Genomic DNA, 14,076 nt, shown 5'->3' on the forward strand with positions numbered 1-14,076 from the left:
TGGATACTCCTGAGTGTTATCTGGTCAAATCATGTTGAATAACAGCCTCAAACCCCATTTCTTCTATGCAGATACTTGGAAACAAAAGATGAGAAGCACGAGGACAAGCTGACAACATTTTTCCAGTGGACAAGGGCACAGCTGAAAATGAATGAGGCAGTTATGGGTCGACCTACTGTTGATGGCAATATTAAGGCCCTTGAGCCTCATGCTTTGTGAGTTACCGAGTTGCAAAATCAGGAAAATTTGACACCATAGTAGAGGTACTAGTACTAGCTGTGGACGTTGACATGGCCAGCATTATGGGCTGGGCATTATGATTCCCCGTTGATGGGTTTGAAGGTGAGGGGGGTCCTAAAATCCAGTGCGTGGCCTTGCTGTCAGTTACCCCCCCGCCCCTAACCTCTTGGAATTTTTAACGGGGGAACAATGGAGGTGTTGGGCCTGTAAAGGAGTCATGGTCAATTAATCATCCTGTTCCCTACTGCAATTTTACCCTTCACAGGTGGAGGCCCACGTTATGTGGGAAGCCTGCCAGCATTAGCTGCACGGGCTGGTGTTGGGCAAACAGTGGTGGGGGCGAGATGGTGTGGACCTGCTGTATGATATCGTCATCACACCTCTTACTGGGGCCTGTCAGCCTGACCCCGGCAATATCCTCCTCTTCCCCCCACCACTTATCTTGGTGTCCAGCTTCAATGGCAATCACCATTGGGGACTGCTTGCAATCCCAGCAGTGGCCACCACTCCCCTCTGGCACTGCTTGGACCATGGAGCTGTCACCCATTCAATTGGTTGGCAGCTCTCTGAGGGGCAAAAATCTCACCTACAGTCTATCAATCGCTAATTGGCCATTAAACGACTGGAACAGCCATTCTTCCTCTGGGCAGGCTGTCGATCGACTTTTTAGCCAATAGGGGCAGACACCAGAGTGCTCCCTCGAATCCAGCCCTGTGTTTGCAGAGAACGCCCCCAAAATTAATTGAGTTAGTGCCATCGTCAAACCACACAGTGTCATGTTGAATTCATGTCAAGCCCATTGATGTCTTAACTCAAGTAGCGAACTGTGTTATCAGTAACAAAACTTTATTTTGCAGCTGGATAAATCCACATACCTGGAAGGCTTAACTCACCTTCTGCTGTTTGTGAGGTATATTAATAAAGGTGCAAAACAAGAGGACATTTTGGTTTGCTGGGTGGCACCTACCAGAAGAGCAGTTGAGGAGGTTTGACAACTACTTGACAACTTTGTAAATCAATATTGTCTGATCAAAAGGAGCTGATATCTGCACCAGTCAAGCACAGTCAATGACTAGGAGAAACAGTGAAGTAGTGGCATGTATCAGAGCAGTCACTCCCAATGCGATGTGGGTATATTACAGTATACACACGGAAGTACCAGCTGTCTCTTAACTTGAAGATGGCCCTGGACCGTGTGGTGACAATGCCAGACTTGATGAAATTGTGATCTTTAAATTCCAGAATATCTTCTGTTCAATGAAGTGGGGTATGGAACAAGCGTGTCAAGCTATTGCTTCAAATGGAGACTTGACACTGGTCACGTGGCTCAGAGGCAGGTTGTTTTTTTAGACACATTCTCATTGCATAACTAAGCCTGGCTCTCAGCGCTGAGCAGCCTGTCATCTGTATTCGCTCACCTCGAATGAGTTACATCTAGGCTTTCAAGAACCTTTAATATCCAGGAAGAAAAATAATACTTAAAAGAAAAACCTGGAATTCGAGTTCACTTTGTGGAGGAAAGTAACACTGCATTTTTCTTAAATATGTATGAATTCCCGGCACCGAATGAACTACAGTTGCAGGGCAATGTTAAAATGAAACCAAAAATCTCACTCAACTGGCAATGAGGGCTCTCCGTCAACGTGAAAGACAAACAGCTGGCTCTGTTACCCTTTCGTAGACTTTTCTTCAGCACCTTCGCTACAAGTCTTGCTCATAAAAGAACAAGAGAATCTCTTTAACATCTTAACTGCTATGAGAACCAAGGCTGAGTTGTGTCACAGGCAGCTGGCTGAGCTTTGAGTCCAAATGCAAAGGGATTTCCTTGAATGGTTAGAGCGGGTTACTAAGATTTTGATATCATTTGTCACATCTTACCTGTGTGTAAATTTTCATCATCGCTGGAATAAAATCAAAATTTTGTCCATGCCATTTTGTAGAAAACAAACTATCACCTGTCACTCCAGATACCATGAACAAAGAGCAAAGAACAAAGAAAAGTACAGCACAGGAACAGGCCCTTCGGCCCTCCAAGCCTATGTCGACCATGCTGCCCATTTAAACTAAAATCTTCTGCACTTCCAGGGTCCGTATCCTTCTATTCCCATCCTATTCATGTATTTGTCAAGATGCCCCTTAAACGTCACTATCGTCCCTGCTTTCACCACCTCCTCCGGCAGCAAGTTCCAGGCACCCACTACCCTCTGTGTAAAAAAACTTGCCTCGTACATCTCCTCTAAACCTTGCCCCTCGCACCTTAAACCTATGCCCCTAGTAATTGACCCCTCTACTATGGGAAAAAGCCCCTGACTATCCACTCTGTCTATGCCCCTCATAATTTTGTAGACCTCTATCAGGTCGCCCCTCAACCTCTGTCGTTCCAGTGAGATCAAACCGAGTTTATTCAACCTCTCCTCATAGCTAATGCCCTCCATACCAGGCAACGTCCTGGTAAATCTCTTCTGCACCCTGTCTAAAGCCTCCACATCCTTCTGGTAGTGTGGCGACCAGAATTGAACACTATACTCCAAGTGTGGCCTAACTAAGGTTCTGTACAGCTGCAACATGGCTTGCCAATTTTTATACTCAATGCCCCGGCCAATGAAAGCAAGCATGCCATATACCTTCTTGACTACCTTCTCCACCTGTGTTGCCCCTTTCAGTGACCTGTGGATCTGTACACCTAGTTCTCTCTGACTGTCAATACTCTTGAGGGTTCTACCATTCACTGTATATTCCCTACCTGCATTAGACCTTCCAAAATGCATTATCTCACATTTGGCCGGATGAAACTCCATCTGCCATCTCTCCGCCCAAGTCTCCAAACGATCTAAATCCTGCTGTATCCTCTGACAGTCCTCTTCACTCTCCGCAATTCCACCAACCTTTGTGTCGTCTGCAAACTTACTTATCAGACCAGTTATATTTTCCTCCAAATCATTTATATATACTACGAACAGCAAAGGTCCCAGCACTGATCCCTGCGGAACACCACTAGTCACAGCCCTCCAATCAGAAAAGCACCCTTCCATTGCTACTCTCTGCCTTCTATGATCTAGCCAGTTCTGTATCCATCTTGCCAGCTCACCCCTGATCCCGTGTGACTTCATCTTTTGTACCAGTCTGCCATGAGGGACCTTGTCAAAGGTCTTACTGAAGTCCATATAGACAATATCCACTGCCCTACCTGCATCAATCATCTTTGTGACCTCCTCGAAAAACTCTATCAAGTTAGTGAGACACGACCTCCCCTTCACAAAACCGTGCTGCCTGTCACTTATACGTCCATTTGCTTCCAAATGGGAGTAGATCCTGTCTCGAAGAATTCTCTCCAGTAATTTCCCTACCACTGACGTAAGGCTCACTGGCCTGTAGTTCCCTGCATTATCCTTGCTACCCTTCTTAAACAAAGAACATAGAACATACAGTGCTGAAGGAGGCCATTCGGCCCATCGTATCTGCACCGACCCACTTAAGCCCTCACTTCCACCCTATCCCTGTAACCAAATAACCCTTCCTAACCTTCTTGGTCACTAAGGGCAATTTATCATGGCCAATTCGCCTAACCTGCACGTCTTTGGACTGTGGGAGGAAACCGGAGCGCCCGGAGGAAACCCATTCAGACACGGGGAGAACGTGCAGACCCCGCACAGACAGTGACCCAATGGGGAATCGAACTTGGGATCCTGGTGCTGTGAAGCCACAGTGCTATCCACTTGTGCTACCGTGCTGCCCAAGGAACAACATTGCCTATTCTCCAGTCCTCCGTGACATCACCTGAAGACAGTGAGGATCCAAAGATTTCTGTCAGGGCCTCAGCAATTTCCTCTCTTGCCTCCTTCAGTATTCTGGGGTAGATCCCATCAGGACCTGGGGACTTATCCACCTTAATATTTTTCAAGGCGCCCAACACCTCGTCTTTTTGGATCTCAATGTGACCCAGGCTATCTACACATCCTTCTCCAGACTCAACATCAACCAATTCCTTCTCTTTGGCGAATACTGATGCAAAGTATTCATTTAGTACCTCGCCCATTTCCTCTGGATCCACACATAGATTCCCTCGCCTGTCCTTCAGTGGGGCAACCCTTTCCCTGGCTATCCTCTTGCTTTTTATGTACGTGTAAAAATCCTTGGGATTTTCCTCTGCTGAACCTCTGCTTGAACAAACAAGCTCGCCTGTCACATTAATGGCAAGTAGCACAAAGCCATTGTTTAGGTTGTATACATGTGGATGATAATGAAAAATTTTTTTTTTTAGAGAGTCCAATTCTTTTTTCTTTCCAATTAAGGGGCAACTTAGCATGGCCAATTCACCTACACATCTTTTGGGGTTGTGTGGGGTGAGACCCACGCAGACATGGGGAGAATGTGCAAACTCCACACTAACAGTGACCCGGGGCCGGGATCGAACCCGGGTCCTCAGCGCCGTGAGGCAGCAATACTAACCACTGCCCCACTTTGTTGCCCTTGGATTATAATTTGTTCATTTATTGAATGCTTGCAAATTAAAAGGGTTGAAGTATTAGGCTGCATGCTGGTAGACCTCAAAGTGGATTTGACATAAGTAGTTTGGGAAGCACAGGTCAACAGCTGAGGGCCCTATGTTTGAACAACAGGCCAAATTAGGGGAGGCCAAATGCAAGTTTTCTGAAAAGACGCTTTGGCTTGCAAGCAAGAAAACAGAGAACAGTTAATTACTGATAGGTGAAGAAAATAATGGGTCATCCACTATCCGCTGCATGCGGGCTGACATTAATGTTATGCAATTGAAGTTGCAAATACGATGAAGGGGATTGATAAAGTTGACCCAGGGTAAGCTGTTCATTATAATGAAGGGTTCCAATCCCAAGATACACGAGTTAAAGAAGGGAAGTCAGGGGCAATGGGAGAAAACATGCAATTACTTCACCCAAAGGGTAATTGCATTGTGGTGTAAGTTACCAGAGGTGGACACTGAAGCAGGCAATATGAATGGGTTCAAGAAATAAAGAGACATGTTTCTGAAGCCATTGAAGAGGCAGGTAAACAGGTTTGATTGGCCAGAAATGGATTGGCTTGTTGGGCTTTTCCTGCATCTAAAATATCCCGTTTTCCTGCCAAGAGTCTCAAGACAGAGCCTTGTTACACATGCAGCTAATCAGCCTGTCATGCTTGTTGTGGAATAATAAAGACTTCAGCCAATCTTTAATGTCACTAGCTCTAGGAATTCATGCCTAATTGCCTGATTAAATATCCTTTACCAGTATTACAGTTGCTGCTTTTCACACTCACTTTCTATGCCACTTTTGTGCGTCTTCAATATTGAGGAGTGAAGACTACCTACCGTCCAGTAACTTCTGGATAAAACATCCCAACTGCAGTCACCAAGGACCAATCACACTCAGTCTAAGTGTATAATCAAACCATAGTTTCCATCAACATCCTTTTCCGTAAAGTGCAATGGACAGGACCTAACAAAATAACCAATGTTTGCTGCAAATAGCAACAGGGACAGGTAGTCATGCGTGATATAAACTCTTCTCCATCCTTATGTTTCAGATTGCAGTTATAATTGTATCGTTGGATGGAGTGTTAACTGGCTAAATTGAGGTCAGTGTAGAAAGTTAATTGGCCGCTGCATTTCCCCTGAAATACAGTACACAACTAGCTGTTGTGTCAACAGCAAGGACCTTCGGAGTAGCAAGCGTTTGGCAACAGGAATTCCTGGCTTCAAATACAAGCTTCCCAAAAAACAAGGAGCCTTTCATTCTCGGAATTCTTGCAGTGAATCGAGCCAATGTTGTAATTGTGCCTTCCCTTGGGCACATGGGACTGACAGCTGTGGCAGGAGCTTGTTGTGTGTAATTGGAATCTGGTTTTATACAACTGCACTCTGCGTTCACCATTCTCAGTGCAGGAGTCTTAATAACCCAACAACAAAACTAGGAACTGGTTGGGATTTCACCTTTTATTTTGTTTGCGGAGGCTTTTCCAAGTCACAAAATCGAAGTTGTGATGGTGCACCCCCCGCCACCTAACCCCCCCATCCCACCATGTATTTCCCATCTCATTTAGAAACACAATATGTAGTTTCCCTCCGTGGCTTAGTGGGTTGTGTATGTGCCTCAGCGTCAGAACACCTAAGACTATAATCCCCAGGCTGTGGTGAATCAGCTGAGTTTAGGGCATCAACAATTTTCTTTATTCATTCACTGGATGTGGGTGCTGCTGACGAGACCAGCATTTATTGCCCATCTTAATTGCCTCCAGAGAAGGTGGTGGTGAGACATTTTCTAAATATAACTGAGTGGGTTTGCTGGGTCATTTCAGAGGGCAGCTAAGAGTCAACCACATTGCTGTGGATCTGGAGTTACATCGGTGCAACAGGATAAGGCTGAGACAGATTTCCTTCCCGAAAGGGTAGCAATGAACCAACAATTTGGTTAGTTTCGTGATCACCATTGTCATGATATGCACTCATGCACATAATGAGATACAGACAGGCAGTGACAGACACCCAGTACAGCCAATCAACACACAGGACAGAGCACAACCAATCACCAGGCAGAACACTAGAGGGGGGTTTCCCACTATAAAACACACGAGGCATCAGCACTCTGTCTCTTTCCACTGGTGACAGCTGTAGTGACAGTCAGGGTGTATATATCAGTTAGCACCTTCTACTTGTGGCTCAGAGCTAGTCTGGTCTAGTTAGTTATAGTTAGCATGCTTAGATTAGTAGAGTGTCAACCCACAGCAAGCTGTGTGCACTGCTCCAGGAGTTCAATAAAACGTATTGAACTAACGCCTAAGTTTGGTGTCTACTTTACAGTACAACTGCATCCAGTTGCAGTCCGTGTTACCCCAGGGTGAATAACACGACAACCATTGCCACTACCTGCTTATTCCAGATTTTATTTTGCATCAGAATTTAGACCGTCTAGCTGCCATTGTACGGTTTGAGCTAAGATCATCAGTACAGGCATCTTTAAACATTTATGTTACTGTGCCTCTATTGCAAGGGTGAAATAAGCCATGGAATTACTGTGGTCTTATTGCTGACTGCTTTACAGGAGAGGATAGGGCTCATTTATAATGACTCCGCTTTGTGAAATAGACTCTTGGCGTGTGTAGTGTGTGCTTCACATGGTCGGGAATGAGTTGAAAAAAGACACGTTGATTTTTTAAGAAAAAATCTTGTGTAGCTGATCAATTTATAGAAATTTAGGACGACAATTTATTTAAAAAAAATAAACTTCCACTTTCCCCTCTACATTGGACGTGTTCATTGACAATACCCGTTGCAAATAGTGTTTTTTTTTGTAGCCCAATGCAGAGGTAACTGCACAGATGTTTCCGCTGGCAGGAGGGTCAGTAACCAGAGGACACAGATTTCAGATAATTTGTGAAAGAATTCAGGAGCGATGAGGAGAATTTGTGAAGCAGCATCTTGTTATGATCTAGAATGCATTGCCCGAAAGGGAAGTGGGTGTAGGTTTAATGTGAAATTTCAAAAAGGAATTGGGTAAGTATTTGATTTACTTCGAAACTATAGCCAACTGATGTTCCGTTCACCAAGGTCAGTCAAGAGTTAAACACAGATGGGGGGGGGGGGGGGAGTATGGAAAGGAGGAGGGCCGATAAAAGGGGTGCATGTAAAATTGTACATAAGAAGCACCATACACTGTAAATATGATGTGCTTTACATGTCAAATTATCAAACTGTTAACATTGGAAAATGCCAATACAAATATTTATTTAAAAAATAGTTAAACACAGATTTGTTATCTGGTTTAGCCAACCATGGGAGCTTGATAGTGAGAATGTACACTCTGAATGACTGAGATACATCTGCTTAAATCCAGGATATAACCAGTTTTATTAATTTAAAACATTCTGAATTTTAATCATATTACAAAACTATACAAAGATTTCACATTAGCTCCTATTAATTTTGACTTACATTCTAGGAATACATTATATTATGGGTGTTTACAGGGTCAAAACCATATTCCTTATAAGAGTTGAACACACTGTTGGATCAGGCCATCAAACACACAGCTTGACCTGTCCAGTAGTTACTCAGCATATTAAAGGTACCGCAGCAATACAGCTATTTATTGGGTGATTAAGACAATACTGGTGAAAGACAATGAAAATCCATAATGCTTTACCAGTTGGCATCTTCTCTCTGTGGAGGAGTTGGTTTTATAAAATTGTTAGTCCACCGATTGTATCAATTCTTAATAATAAGTATTTTCCAGTCATCCCCATATTCAAGGTTCTGTTTTTATTGAAGAGCTGAGCAGTTTATGCACAAGACAAAGGTGACAGCTGACAGGCACTTACTGAATATTCTAGTCTAATTGGGCTCTCGGTTCAGTAAGGATTGACTGTAGTACTTCTGGGGGGGGGGGGGGGGCTGCCTGGTAGGGCTATCTTTTTATTCATTCACTGGATGTGGGCATCACTGGCTAGGCCAGCATTTATTGTCTTTGAGAAGATGCTGCAGTCCATGTGGTGTTGGTACACCCACAGTGCTGTTAGGAAGTGAGTGTAACCTAGCGACAGTGAAGGAACGGCAATTGTATTTCCAAGTTGGGATGGTGCTTGGCTTGGATGGGAACTTGCAGGTGGTGTTCCCTGTACCTGCTTCCCTTATCCCTCTTGGTGGTAGATGTTGTGGGTTTGGAAGATGCTGTCAAAGGAGCCCTGGATGAATTGCTGCAGTGTATATTGTAGATGGTACACACTGCTGTCACTGTTCATCAATAGTGGAGGGAGTGAATGTTAAAGGTGGTAGATGGAGTGCCAATCAAGCGGGCTGTTTGGTCTTCAAGGTGTCAAGCTTCTTGAATGTTGTCGGAGTTGCACTCATCCAGGCAAATGGAGAAGATTCCATCACACTCCTGACTTGAACCTTGTGGTTGGTTGAGTCAGGAGAATGATGGGAAGTCAGGAGGTGAGTTATTTATAGAATCATAAAATCCCCACAGTGCAGAAGGCGGCCACTCTGCCCATAGAGTCTGCACTGACCCTCCAAAAGAGCACCCTATCTAGGCCCACTCGCTCACCCTATCCCTGTAACCCCGTAACCCTCACCACAGAATTCCCAGTCTCTGACCTGCCTCTGTAGCCACAGTATTTATATGGTTGGTCCAGTTCAGTTTCTGGTCAATGGTAACTCCCAGGATACAAGAGGAGCTCCATGGATGAAAAACTTCAGTTATGAGGATAGACTGGTGAGGTTGGGACTGTTTTCCTTGGAGAGAAGAAGGCTAAAGGGAGATATGATGGAGAAGTTCAAAATCATGAGGGGACTGGACAGAGTAGATGATGAGAAACTGTTCCCGCTTGTAAAAGTTCAAGAATAAGGGGGCACAAACTTAACGTGATTTACAAAATAACAAAATGTGATTTGAGAAAAAACCTTGACACACAACGAGTGGTTTGGGTCTGGGATATACTGCCTGGAAGTGTGGTGGAGACAGATTCAATCGAGGCATTCAAGAGGGCATTAGATGATTATTTGAATAGAAACAATGTGCATCGAAATGGCATGCTCATTTGGAGAGCTGCTGCAGACACGATGGGCCAAATGGCCTCCTTCTGTGCTGTAACAATTCTGTGATAGTGGGGGATTCAGGGTTTGTAGTGCCAGTGAATGTCGAGGGTCGATGGTTGGATTTTCTCTTGTAGGCATTGACAGATTCAACATCACCAGCTATGAGCAGTAAACTGGCACAAGGGGTGATTCCACTTTTATATCAGGTAGTTGGGGTAGTTGGAAGGAGTAGGAGAAAAGTGAGATGAATCCAGAACATAGAACATACAGTGCAGAAGGAGGCCATTCGGCCCTTCAAGTCTGCACCGACTCACTTAGGCCCTCACTTCCCCCCGATCCCCTTTTGGTCACTAAGGGCGATTTATCATGGCCAATCCACCTAACCTGCACGTCTTTGGACTGTGGGAGGAAACCGGAGCACCCGGAGGAAACCCACGCAGACACGGGGAGAATGTGCAGACTCGGCACAGACAGTGACCCAGCGGGGAATCGAACCTGGGACCCTGGCGCTGTGAAGCCACAGTGCTAGCCACTTGTGCTACCGTGCTGCCCTAAGTTGTAATTAGGCAATGGTCATTAAGACCCTACATGTTGTAGGAGAAAAGGGGGAGATGAAGGAATGCACCATTTGGATGTCCTGTAAAGGGTGGAGTTAGAGTGAGAGATCAATCTTAATTGCAAAACAGTGAGGAACAAGAAGAACACGTGCAATCAACGATGGAGAAGGCGACCAACTGGATTGGTGGAAAATTGGGAACATTATGATTGTACGACAAACATGGGCCAGTTTTAAATTCCTTGGAGTGAGCATTGAACTTGGCAACCCTCGCTCAGACTGAATCACTGAATATCACAATTTTTCCCGTTCCACCGTGACTAAGTGGTAAGAATTGGAACTATCTGAACAATGTTCTGCAGTCAATTTAGGATACCACCCGATAGTCCATTCTTGTACTAAAATGATGACACCGTTACATTGCTACTTAAGTCTTAGCTTTAGGAGTTTTGATGAATCCCGAGTGAGTTTGAAACTTTGGCCCCAGCCCGCCTGTCGCTCCAACCTCGCTGTCCAAGTTGATTCAAGTTAAGCAGTTCATTCCCAGAAGCTATCTAGAGATTCAGAAGCTATCTGGAGGTTCAGAAGTTATCCAGAGGTTCAGAAGTTACCTGGAGGTTCAGAGGCTACCTGGAGGTTCGTAAGTTACCTGGAGGTTCAGAGGTTACCTGGAGGTTCAGAGGCTACCTGGAGGTTCAGAAGCTATCTGGAGGTTCAGAAGTTATCCGGAGGTTCAGAAGTTACCTGGAGGTTCAGAGGCTACCTGGAGGTTCGTAAGTTACCTGGAGGTTCAGAGGCTACCTGGGGGTTCAGAAGCTACCTGGAGGTTCAGAAGCTACCTGGGGGTTCAGAAGCTACCTGGAGGTTCAGAAGCTACCTAGAGGTTCAGAGGTTACCTGGAGGTTCAGAGGTTACCTGGAGGTTCATATGTTACCTGGAGGTTCAGAAGCTACCTGAAGGTTCAGGTTCTCTTGGGTTTAGGGGAGAAAAACATGTAGAATCCAGTGACTTTCAGCTGAGTCACAGCTAATGGTGACGTATTTGGAATTTGTTTGCTTGGAATGTTACAAATTTAAGCAAACTGAGTCATGGTGGCACTTAACATAATGCACTTAGTTAAATGAGCCATGTGACAGCTTCTTGAGACTAATCGCAATAAAATCAGAGCCATCCATTGGCCTGCCATCACTCAAATAGTTCTTTAGTAAAAAGAAAATATTCATTCTCTGGATGTGGTCATCACTGAAGCATTTATTGCCCATCTCTAGTTAGCTAGACAGTGATTGTTAGCAAGTTATTTGAAAGCTGGCAGGAGGCTGAGGCTGAGGCTAAGCCTGATCCAGTCACGACAAGAGAGAGGGCGGTCCTGGACTTAATTTTCAGTAACAAAGCTGGGAAAGTGGTTGAAGTATCAATGGGGGAGCATTTGGAAGACAGTGATCATAACTCCATTAGATTCAAGATTGTTATGAAAAAGGACAACGATGGGCCTGAGATCAAAGTTCTAAATCGGGGGAAGGCCAATTTTAATAAGAACAGATATGATTTGGCCAGAGTGGACCGGGAGCAGATACATTTAGGTAAATCTGTGACAGAACAGTGGGACGCATTCAAGCAGGACATAGGGCATAACCAAAAAAAAACGCTGTAAAGATCAAGAGGAAGGCTCGAGGGCAGGTAGAAGTAGAAAGAAGTTGAACCGTGATGTCACAGCCTGCAGGCGAGAGATTGGCTGGTGACTGGAAAGTCGTTTTTCTTTTCTTTTCCCTCAGGTGTTATCTTGCAGGGCGCAGAGGTTGCTGAGTGAGTGCTTGCTGAGAAGGGGAGTGAATAACAGGTAAGCTCTTTCTTTTTTTTAATCTAGAGGGGATGGCAGGGAAGGTAGTGCAATGTTCCTCCTGCAGAATGTTTGAGGTGAGGGACGCTGTCAGTGTCCCTGCTGATTTCATCTGTGGGGAGTGTACCCATCTCCAGCTCCTCAGAAGCATTAGGGAACTGGAGCTGGAAGAACTTCGGATCATTCGGGAGGCAGAGGTGGTCATAGATAGAAGCTTCAGGGATGTAGTTACTCCAAAGAATAAAGACAGATGGGTGACGGTGAGAGGGGCTGGGAGGAAGCAGTCAGTATAGGGATCCCCTGTGGTCGTTCCCCTTAGTAACAACTTTACCGCTTTGGATACTGTTGGGGGGGGGATGGGACTTACCAGGGGTAAGCCATGGGGTGCAGGTCTCTGGCACAGAGTCTGTCCCTGTTGCTCAGAAGGGAAGGGGGGAGAGGATTAGAGCATTAGTCATTGGAGACTCCATAGTTAGGAGGATAGATAGGAGATTCTGTGGGAATGAGAGAGACTCGCGGTTGGTGTGTTGCCTCCCGGGTGCCAGGGTGCGTGATGTCTCGGATCGTGTTTTCGGGATCCTTAAGGGGGAGGGGGAGAAGCCCCAAGTCGTGGTCCACATAGGTACCAACGACATAGGTAGGAAAAGGGATAGGGATGTAAGGCAGGAATTCAGGGAGCTAGGGTGGAAACTTAGATCTAGGACAAACAGAGTTATTACCTCTGGGTTGTTACCCGTGCCACGTGATAGCGAGACGAGGAATAGGGAGAGAGAGGAGTTGAACACGTGGCTACAGGGCTACAGGAGGGAGGGTTTCAGATTTCTGGATAATTGGGGCTCATTCTGGGGTCGGTGGGACCTCTACAAACGGGATGGTCTACACCTGGACCAGAGGGGTACTAATATCCTGGGGGGGAAATTTGCTAATGCTCTTCGGGAGGGTTTAAACTAGTTCAGCAGGGGCTTGGGAGCCTGAATTGCAGCTCCAGTATACAGGAGGTTGAGAGTAGTGAGGTCATGAGTAAGGTTTCAAAGTTGCAGGAGTGTACTGGCAGGCAGGAAGGTGGTTTGAAGTGTGTCTTCTTCAATGCCAGGAGCATCCGGAATAAGGTGGGTGAACTTGCGGCATGGGTTGGTACCTGGGACTTCGATGTTATGGCAATTTCGGAGACATGGATAGAGCAGGGACACGAATGGTTGTTGCAGATGCCGGGGTTTAGATATTTCAGTAAGCTCAGGGAAGGTGGTAAAAGAAGGTGAGGGGTGGCATTGTTAGTCAAGGACAGTATTACGGTGGTAGAAATGACGTTTGATGAGGACTCGTCTACTGAGGTAGTATGGGCTGAGGTTAGAAACAGAAAAGGAGAGGTCGCCCTGTTAGGGGTTTTCTATAGGCCTCCGAAAAGTTCCAGAGATGTAGAGGAAAGGATTGCAAAGATGATTCTGGATAGGAGTGAAAGCAACAGGGGAGTTGCTATGGGGGACTTTAACATTCCAAATATTGATTGGAAACACTATAGTTTGAGTACTTTAGATGGGTCCGTTTTTGTCCAATGGGTGCAGGAGGGTTTCCTGGCACAGTATGTAGATAGGCCAATGAGAGGCGAGGCCATACTGGATTTGGTACTGGGTAATGAACCAGGACAGGTGTTAGATTTGGATGTACGTGAGCACTTTGGTGATAGTGACCACATTTTGATTACGTTTACTTCAGTGATGGAAAGGGATAGGTATACCCCGCAGGGCAAGAGTTATATCTGGGGGAAAGACAATTATGATGCGATGAGGCAAGACTTAGGATGCATCAGATGGAGAGGAAAACTGCAGGGGATGGGCACAATGGAAATGTGGAGCTTGTTCAAGGAACAGCTACTGCGTGTCCTTGATAAGTATGTAC

This window comes from Scyliorhinus torazame, chromosome 14 (genome assembly GCF_047496885.1).
Source record: "Scyliorhinus torazame isolate Kashiwa2021f chromosome 14, sScyTor2.1, whole genome shotgun sequence".
Lineage (NCBI taxonomy): Eukaryota > Metazoa > Chordata > Chondrichthyes > Carcharhiniformes > Scyliorhinidae > Scyliorhinus > Scyliorhinus torazame.